The following is a 9,544-nucleotide window of genomic DNA, read 5'->3' as shown; positions in this document are numbered from 1 at the left end:
GATTATTCTCAAATCCTTCTTTCAATAGATATTCACTAAGACGATTGTACCACATGCGTCCAGATTGCTTTAACCCATATAAAGATCTTTGTAGCTTGATAGAATAAATACTTCGGGATTTCGAATTATATGCTTCAGGCATTTTGTATCCTTCAGGGATTTTCATGTATATATCATTATCAAGTGATCCATATAAATATGCTGTAACCACATCCATTAAACGCATATCCAAACTTTCTGTAACTACCAAGCTAATCAAAAATCTAAATGTAATTGCATCCACTACAGGGGAATATGTTTCTTCATAATCAATACCAGGTTTCTGCAGGAAGCCTTGTGCAACAAGTCTTGCTTTGTATCTCACAATTTCATTTTTCTCATTTCGTTTTCGTACAAATACCCACTTGTATCCAACAGGCGATACACCTTCAGGTGTTTGGACTACAAGTCCAAATACTTCACGTTTTGCTAGTGAGTTCAATTCTGCCTGAATTGCTTCCTTCCACATTGGCCAATCATTTCTACGTCGACATTCTTCGACGGTTTGTGGTTCAATATCATCATTACTTCTGGTAATGTCAAATGCAACTTTAAATGAAAATATGTTGTCGACAACAATTTTGTTTCTATCCAATATTTCTCCTGTACTTACATAATTTATTGAGATCTCATTATTTTCAGGTACCTGTTCCTCTTCAGGAGGTAACTCTTCAAGAGATTCCTCTTCAAGAGGTTCCTCTTCGGGGGATTCCTTTCCAGGAGAATTTTTGTACAGAAAGTTTGGATGGATCAATTTTCGTTGCCTGTTTTGTGGGTAAGGCCTCTTCAAGAGCGCCGATTTCATTTCCTTGTGCTTTTCTCTTCCGGGGAATCTTATCCTTTGCACCAATAGGTCTTCCACGCTTCAGGCGCGCCTTAGACTCATTTGCTGCTGTATTAATTAATTGTCCTACAGGGACTTCTATCTTCGCTGGAGTATTAGCAGCTGGAATGTGAGACTTAATTATTTTCTTGTTGTCAGTAAATGCATCTGGCAATTGATTTGCAATACTTTGCAAATGAATGATCTTCTGAACTTCTAATTCACATTGATTTGTACGAGGATCAAAATGAGATAACGCCGAATTATTCCAAGTGATTTCTTGTCGTGCTTCTGGCAACGACTTTTCTTTCCCTAGCGATGAGAATATGTTTTCATCAAAATGACAATCTTCAAAACGTGCTTTAAAAACATCACCAGTTAAAGGCTCAAGATATCTAATGATAGAAGGAGAATCAAAACCAACATAAATTACAAGTCTACGTTGAGGTCCCATCTTAGTGCGTTGAGGTGGCGCAATTGGAACATATACAGCACAACAAAAAATACGAAAATGAAAAATATTTGGTGGTTGACCAAATGCAAGTTGCAAAGGGGAATATTTTTGGTAAGCTGTTGGTCTGATCCGAACTAATGATGCAGCGTGTAATATTGCATGTCCCCAAGCAGAAACAGGTAATTTTGTTTTCATAAGCAAAGGTCGAGCAATTAACTGAAGTCGTTTAATAAACGATTCAGCTAAACCATTTTGAGTATGAGTATGAGCAACAGGATGTTCAACATTGATTCCAATTGACATGCAATAGTCATAAAATGCTTGAGATGTAAATTCACCCGCATTATCCATCCGAATAGATTGAATTGGATAATCTGGAAATTGTGCTCGTAATCTAATTATTTGAGCAAGAAGTCTAGCAAATGCAACATTACGAGTAGAAAGCAAGCAAACATGTGACCACCTCGATGATGCATCTATTAAAACCATAAAATATCTAAATGGTCCACATGGAGGGTGAATCGGCCCACATATATCTCCTTGAATTCTTTGTAAAAATGATGGAGATTCAACAATTACCTTAGAAGGAGATGGTTTGATAACAAGTTTACCTTGAGAACATGCAGCACAAGGATAATCACTTGGTAAAAGAATCTTCTGGTTCTTTAAGGGATGCCCATGAGAGTTCTCAATTATTCGACGCATCATAATTGTTCCTGGATGTCCAAGACGATCATGCCAAAGCATAAACATCTTTGGATTAGAGCACTTCTGGTGCATCACAACATGTGATTCAATTGTTCTTATTGTTGTATAATACAACCCGGAAGAGAAAGCAGGCAGTTTTTCCAATATGAGCTTCTGGCCCAAAATTGTTGAAGTAATATAAAGATATTCATCACTGCCTTCATTAGTGGTTTCAACATGATAACCATTTAGACGAATATCCTTAAAACTAATTAAATTTCTTCTAGATTTAGAAGAATACAAAGCATCGTCAATACAAAATTTTGTTCCTTTTGGCAATATAATATTCACTCTTCCAGAGCCTTCGATAAGGTTTGATGAACCTGATATTGTATTGACACTAGCTTTGTTTAATATCAAATATTGAAAATATTTCTTATCTCTAAGAATTGTGTGCGTTGTACAACTGTCTGCTAGACACAAATCTTCACCAATCATTTTGAAATTAATCATTCCATCAATATGACCCATACCTCTATATATAAACAAAATATATATTAAAATTTCATTAATCAAAAAGAAAATAACAAAATACAATGAAATTTGACAATGTAAACATACTATAATTAAGACATAAAGAAAACATATTAATTGTTGTAGACATATTCATCACCAATCAGAAGATCAGTATTTGTGTTAGAGTCTACAAAGAAATCAGAAACATCAAGATGAGTGCTACCCTCTCCATTTAGAGTATCAAGAAAAATTGGAGAATTTTCAGGATTATTGTGATTAGCAAAATTCATTTCAATCCCCTTTTCTTTTATGGAGGCTTGATATAGATCTACCAGATGTTTAGGCGTACGACAGGTACGCGACCAATGTCCTTTCATACCACACCTGTAACATTTATCTTCATAGTTCTTTGTAGGTTTATTCTGTAAACCTTTGTTTTCATTTTGTTTTGCCTCAGTGTGGTTCCATTTCTGGTGGTATGGGGTATTTCTTTTGTAAGAATTATGAGTACGTTCCCCTTGACCTCTATAATTTTTTCTACCACGTCCACGTCCACGACCACGGTTTCCTTTATTACCATGAAATGAGGTTCCATTTGCTTCAGGAAATGAGGTTCCATTTGCTTCAGGAAATGGTGTAGAACCCGTTGGACGAGATTGATGATTTTTCATTAATAGCTCGTTGTTTTGCTCAGCCACTAGAAGACAAGATATCAGTTCAGAATATCTTGTGAAATTACGCTCTCGATATTGCTGCTGCAGGAGCACATTCGAGGCATGAAATGTGGTATATGTTTTTTCTAACAAATCCACATCAGTGACTTTTTCTCCACACAATTTTAATTGTGAGCTGATTTTAAAGAGTGCAGAGTTATAGTCACTGACACTCTTAAAATCTTGCAACCTCAGGTGCATCCAATCATAGCGAGCTTTTGGGAGGATAACTGTCTTCTGGTGCTCGTATCTCTCCCTTAAATTATTCCACAAGGTCAAGGGATCCTTTACCGTAAGGTACTCAATTTTTAATTCTTCATGCAGATGATGGCGAAGAAAAATCATTGCTTTAGCGCGATCCTGCTGGGATGCTTGATTATCTTCCTTAATAGTATTTCCAAGATTCATAGCTTCAAGATGGATCTCAGCATCAAGGATCCAAGATAAGTAATTTTTGCCAGAAACGTCAAGAGCGACAAACTCAAGTTTTGTAAGATTTGACATTATCTATACAAAAATATATCAAGAATTAAATAAATAAACATTATTTAAAATTAAGTGATATTATACACAAACCAAAAATTTTCAAATATAAACTATTATGTTCATAGCATTAGTATGATAATATTATAGTTCATATAAATCTCACATGGATATGCAAATGTTAGAATGTTAATTAACAAAATAGATAATAAGATTACTAAACGTTAAAGAAACTTACAATGAATTGAGAATAGCTCACGGATAGCTTTTGATGTTGAAGATCAAAAGAACACAACAATTGGCTAGAGTTTCGTGCTGATAACGTGTTGTAAAATTAAAGAAAATAACAAGACAAGATAAAAGATTGCAATATATGAAACTAGTTCTTCAGGAACTATGTATTATTCTTCTCTATTATTGTGTGATTTACATACAACTCAATACTCCCTTTTATAGGCATGAAATCATAATGGGAGGTTAATGAATATGAAATGGGGAATATGAAATAAAAGGGTTAATCAATTTATTACATGGATGTTATAGGAATTCTAAAAGATGACATGAATGTGTAGAATTCCAAGAGATGGAACTAAATGGTCATCCACCTAATGCATGAATGCATTCATAACACATTTAAAGTTTAAAAATTCTTAGTTTTACCTCTCAAATTTTTAATTTGATGCTCTCCGTTACGACAAATCCTAATTAAGACTATGAAAAATATCAAAATACCTTCGACTTTTTGCTTTTTTGTTTGTTTGTTTTTTTTTTTTTTTGGTTAAATACCAAATACCCCATAGGATTTGGTAACTTTATTTTTACCTCCCTGAGGTTTCATTTTTATCTCAGAACCCCCCTGAGGTTTTGATAAAGGACTAAGTTAGTCCATCCGTTAGTTGACCGTTAGGACTGATACGTGGACCAATCAGATGTTGACACGTGGCACATATTATTTTTTTTTTAAATTAAAAAAAAATGTATATATATATATATATATATATATATATATATATACATATATATATTTTTTTTTAAAAAAAAAAAATTCTCAACACCCCATTTTGGATGGGGGGTGGCTCGATACACCTACAGACAGGGCACCCCCTTGGGAATTTGAGGGGTGGTAGCTCTCCCAACACTGGAGCCTTGGGTTTAGGGGTGCTTGACCACCAGGGCACTGCTGCTGCTTTTGTTGTTTTTTTTAAAAAAATAAAATGCCCATGTCTTGCAGTTAGTATATTAGATCCTATGATCAACTCTTTGAATCACTGATCAACTAAGCAAAGAGAAGTCTATGAAATGGTCCTGGGCTGTATGTTGTTCTTTTTTTAGTCTTAAGAAACTAAACTGTTCGAGTTTGAGAAAAGTTTCAAGGGTATAAAGGTCATTTCATCAATTTTTAACGTATGTTTAACGTTAAACCTAACTAATGGGTAGATTGCATCAAATTAAAAGTTCCAATGGTAAAATTGAGAGTTTTCAACTTTTGGAGAGTATTCTCAAAACATGTGGAAGTTAACGGGTCTTTTTGAAGTTTCTTCTAAAATATTTATTTCATTTCTATGGATCGAGATTTTTTTTTCTAATTTTTGGCCTGAGATTTTGATCATCGTTGAGTTGGGATGGGATCAACAAGTGGTGATCATGATCAATAGTGGGTGAATGTCACTAATACTTGGGAGTAATATTTGAAGGAGGATTATGGTACTCTTTGTGTCCATCCAAATGTGACTTGACTTTTAAAATCACTATTAAATCTGAGATGATTATTATTGAATTTTGATCAATTAATATTTTTAAAACTTACTTGACATTATAGAGAACACAAATAGTCTTCTTTTAGCATTACTCAATATTTGATTCTTGCTATATGCTATACTAAACATTACTACTTACACGCATGGGGTTCAATCTCTTCATCAAGTCAAACCTCTTTTCTTTTTTTTTTTTTTTATTATTTATTTATTTTTATTTGAGAAGCAAAATGTTTAGGTTTCAATATGCATGAAGGGCTGCCGAAGAACGTTACTCTTCACATCCATCTATAACATTCATATTACACCGATTGACGTATTGTATTTAATGTTGTTAACATTTCTTTGAAGTTGGCTTGACCATTGCATTGGTCATGCTAGAGAGAAAATTGGTCATTATATTTTATTGATTTTTAACTTGTATTACTGAAGGGTTTGCATAGTAACTCGCCTACAGGGACAAGACAGCCGTAGCTTGTGCTTTTCCCCACGACCCACGAGACCCAGAAGCTCACCACTTGGCGCCCCCAAGGACACCCTTTAGCGAGCCCAGCGAACAGAAGCCCTCGCTGGTTGTGGCAACTACCACCTACGAAGCATTAATTTAGCACGTCCCATCTATTTAGAGAGTGTGGGCGCCATGTCTTCTCAAGCAGGACTGGGCCCCCTTCTTGACACAGCCATGCCAGACCAGTCCCCAACTGCACACGTGTCTTGGCATGGGTAAACTCGGTCTTACACCAATCTCGAGATAGTTGAACGGTCGACATTTGTAAACTGCCAAAGACCATTAGATTACATTACTTTGTAAACCCAAGACCGTAAAAAGGCATTTATGTATAAAAGGAGACCATCTTTCCTTAATGGAAAAAGGAAGCATATTCATAAAAAAGTTTATCTTGTTCTTCTTCTTCTTTATGCTTTGCTCTCTTACTGGATTATAAGTCCATTATTGTGCATAATAGCCACTGTTCATCACCCTCGCGGGCCCCATTCATCAACTCCCCCAATTGGCCAAAAACTGTATTAACAGTTTGGTGCCGTCTATGGGAATCGGCAAGTAAAGAGTTGTAGTCCTTTCCCATTAAATAAATATGTCGGCCACCGGGGAGCAGACATGTAACGCCCCTAAAACTGCCCTTGGCCAGCTTGGCATGTTTACTGGTAATTACTCCACTTAAATCAACTGGTGGCTAAATGAGGAATCACCCTTCTAAGCATTATCAGAGTTAATGCATAGGGAGGTGAAATAAATCTGATTGAAACTATAAACATTTATGTACAAGTATATTCCTCAAGATAAAGACATGGAGCAACTAATCAATAATAAAAGGTAAACCTGATAATAGTATGAAGAATCTTAAGATAAAGTTGTAGTGGCAACCATGCCATTCTTGAATCCTAGTAACAGGCTCCCTATAAGAGTAATAACATCGTAAGTCTAATGACTTAGTAAGTAAACCTCACAATTGAGTATGACATGAGCTCATTATTATTACGTAGAAATAAACGTGCAGTTTTGATAAACATTTAAAAGAGGCATCATCCTTGTTAATACACGTTGAAAATATCGTTTGATTTCATAAAATGTGGTATACTCCCGGCGGCAATCGCCTAAGTATTTTAATGCAGAAAAAACTAATGCTTTATAGGTTATAACTCTAATGTATGGTCTACTCGAGATATTACCCCTTCTTAGCAGGGTTGGCGTTGTCCCGAGGGACCAGTAATACAATGCCGGTGTGCTGACCATTGTACGCTACCGTCTATAATACTAGTAGCCTAACCGAGTCAAACCTTGGGTGGCCTACGCTACCAATGATGTACGTCCTGTAATGACCAACCATTAGGCAATGGCTGCACCGATCACGAACACTATTGGATCTAAGGCCCATATATCATATATACATTTGACCATAAAATCAAGTTCATATAGTATGCCCATGACCATTATACCGAACGTACCGGTGTACCATGTCATATGATGCATCTTATCAACCAGTTATTAAAAGCAATTACCAAGTTATTACAAAAATGCAGACATGCTCACATCATATGTGTGGTCAGTTAACTAATATATCCCACGTTTTTAAGGAAAGTGTTCGTAAGTGTTTACTTACCTCGTACGCTCCCTCGAGTTCTCCGACATCACGAATCCCTGCTATAATGAAACACGACTCATCGTTATAAGCAGTACTAGAGAATTCTACGAGGTTCCTTCTAACTAAAAAGGGCTGCTAAAACCTTGCGCCACATAACAGAGATTAAGGGGCGAGTGGCTTGTTCTCTGGGCGAGCGCTCGTTCCCTAGGACGAGTGTCCCCCAGGGAGTAAAGCCCAGCCCGAAAACCTAAAATGTGTCCTAAGTTTTTATTCTAAAGCTATGGGTTGGTCTTTTTCTTCCTAGAATCAAAATAAACATAAGTACCACAAGAAAATACAACACAAAGAATCAAGGAGGTGTTTAAAAGCCTTTTGAAAACACTTATCTTTTTTTTTCTAAGAAATAGGCACATCCAAGTGCAAAACATACAACTTTAAAGAGAACAAAGGTGATTTGAAAAACCTTTTCGAAATCATTCTTATTTCATGAAGAAAGGTACAAAGACTTGTTATAGCATTTTAAAACTTGAAACTTTAAAGAGAATGATCATAACACTTAGAAAAGCTTAGAACTTCTAGATATTAATAACTATGCCATTGTAAATCAAGAAGCTCATAAAACATAAAGGAATATAGTGGTTAACTCAACAAGCAAGCCTCCCAAGGATGCTTCTCTCTTCTCCAAGGTCACTCACAACCTCACACACACTCAAATGACAAAGTAGCAGGGTTTTCTCAAGGTTTCAGAGGCTAAATGAGGTTGGGGTCAAATGGGGGTATGGGGTATTTATAGGGGAAGAAGCTGGGGGCAAAATGGGAAAGCGAGCGCTCGTGTGGTCCATGGCCGAGTGCTCGTGTACTGTTCACAATAGGCCAAAAATGGTTTTCAGGCATACGAGTTGGGTATTAACCAAGGGTCTACAAATGGTCAACGAACATTCGTGTATTGTTCATGCGAGCGCTTGTGTACTATTCATAAAAGGCCAAAAGTGTTCAGAGGTATGATTTCACGAGGCTGGCGTGAGGTTCAAACAAGCGCTCGTGTGGTCCTCAGGGCAAGCGCTCACCCAGTGAGGGTGCTTTGGGCTTTTTGCTTCTAAAAGTTGCTTAGGGCTTGAATCTGCTGAGGTGGCTTAAGGTTTTATGTTCAGGACTAGTTTAGAAGGCTAATAACTTGTTGAGTAAGGGTTTAAAACTCTTTTAAAAGTCAAGGTATTACACTTTCCCCCTTATAAAAATTATGTCATCGAAATTTGTTTTTAGTAATAAACAAGATCCTCTCAACGGAGAAGGTTTTTAAAACAATTAAAAGTTAGGATAGAAGAGAATGGTTTGAAAAGAAACATATGGTTTTAAAAAGATCGGTAAGTTATAGGCATGCATAATCAAATCCAAGGAAAGAAAGAAAAGAAAAGAAATAATCGCATACATACAACATTTCCATCACCAAGCATAGCAAAATATGTACAAACAACTAACCAAGCAAAAATCTATAGAAATTGTCCTACGAACGAGGTCGTTTGCGCTCCGCTAATCTTCGACCCGGGGTGCCTTGCGTGCTAGGGCTCCCTCTTCCTAGGTTGATACTTAGGCTCCGCATGCATGTCGAGCAGGGTTCCTGTCATGTGACTGTGAATCTGCGGGAGTGATCCTGGAATGTCGTCTTGAAAGCCATCAATAGTTTCCCTAGCTCCGAGGTGAGACTACCTATAGACTGTTGAAGTCCATTGAGTGTGCTATAGGTACGCTCGTGATCAAGGTCGTTCGTTGGTGTTGATGAGGAGGCTCCATCAGTTGTGCGTCCTCCTGGTGCCACCCTTGGTGTTCGTGGCGCTCGTAGTCGATGGTGCTCCTAGTTAGAAGGGCGTAAAGGCAAAGAATCCTATCTTATGTGATAGTGGCGAGATTCTTGACCGGAAGAACTCGACTGATCATCACGTGGTATACAAGCCGGTCGTCATCCAAAAGGGCAG

Source organism: Corylus avellana, chromosome ca11, assembly GCF_901000735.1.
Source record: "Corylus avellana chromosome ca11, CavTom2PMs-1.0".
NCBI lineage: Eukaryota > Viridiplantae > Streptophyta > Magnoliopsida > Fagales > Betulaceae > Corylus > Corylus avellana.
Note: the sequence above shows the minus strand (reverse complement) of the source record.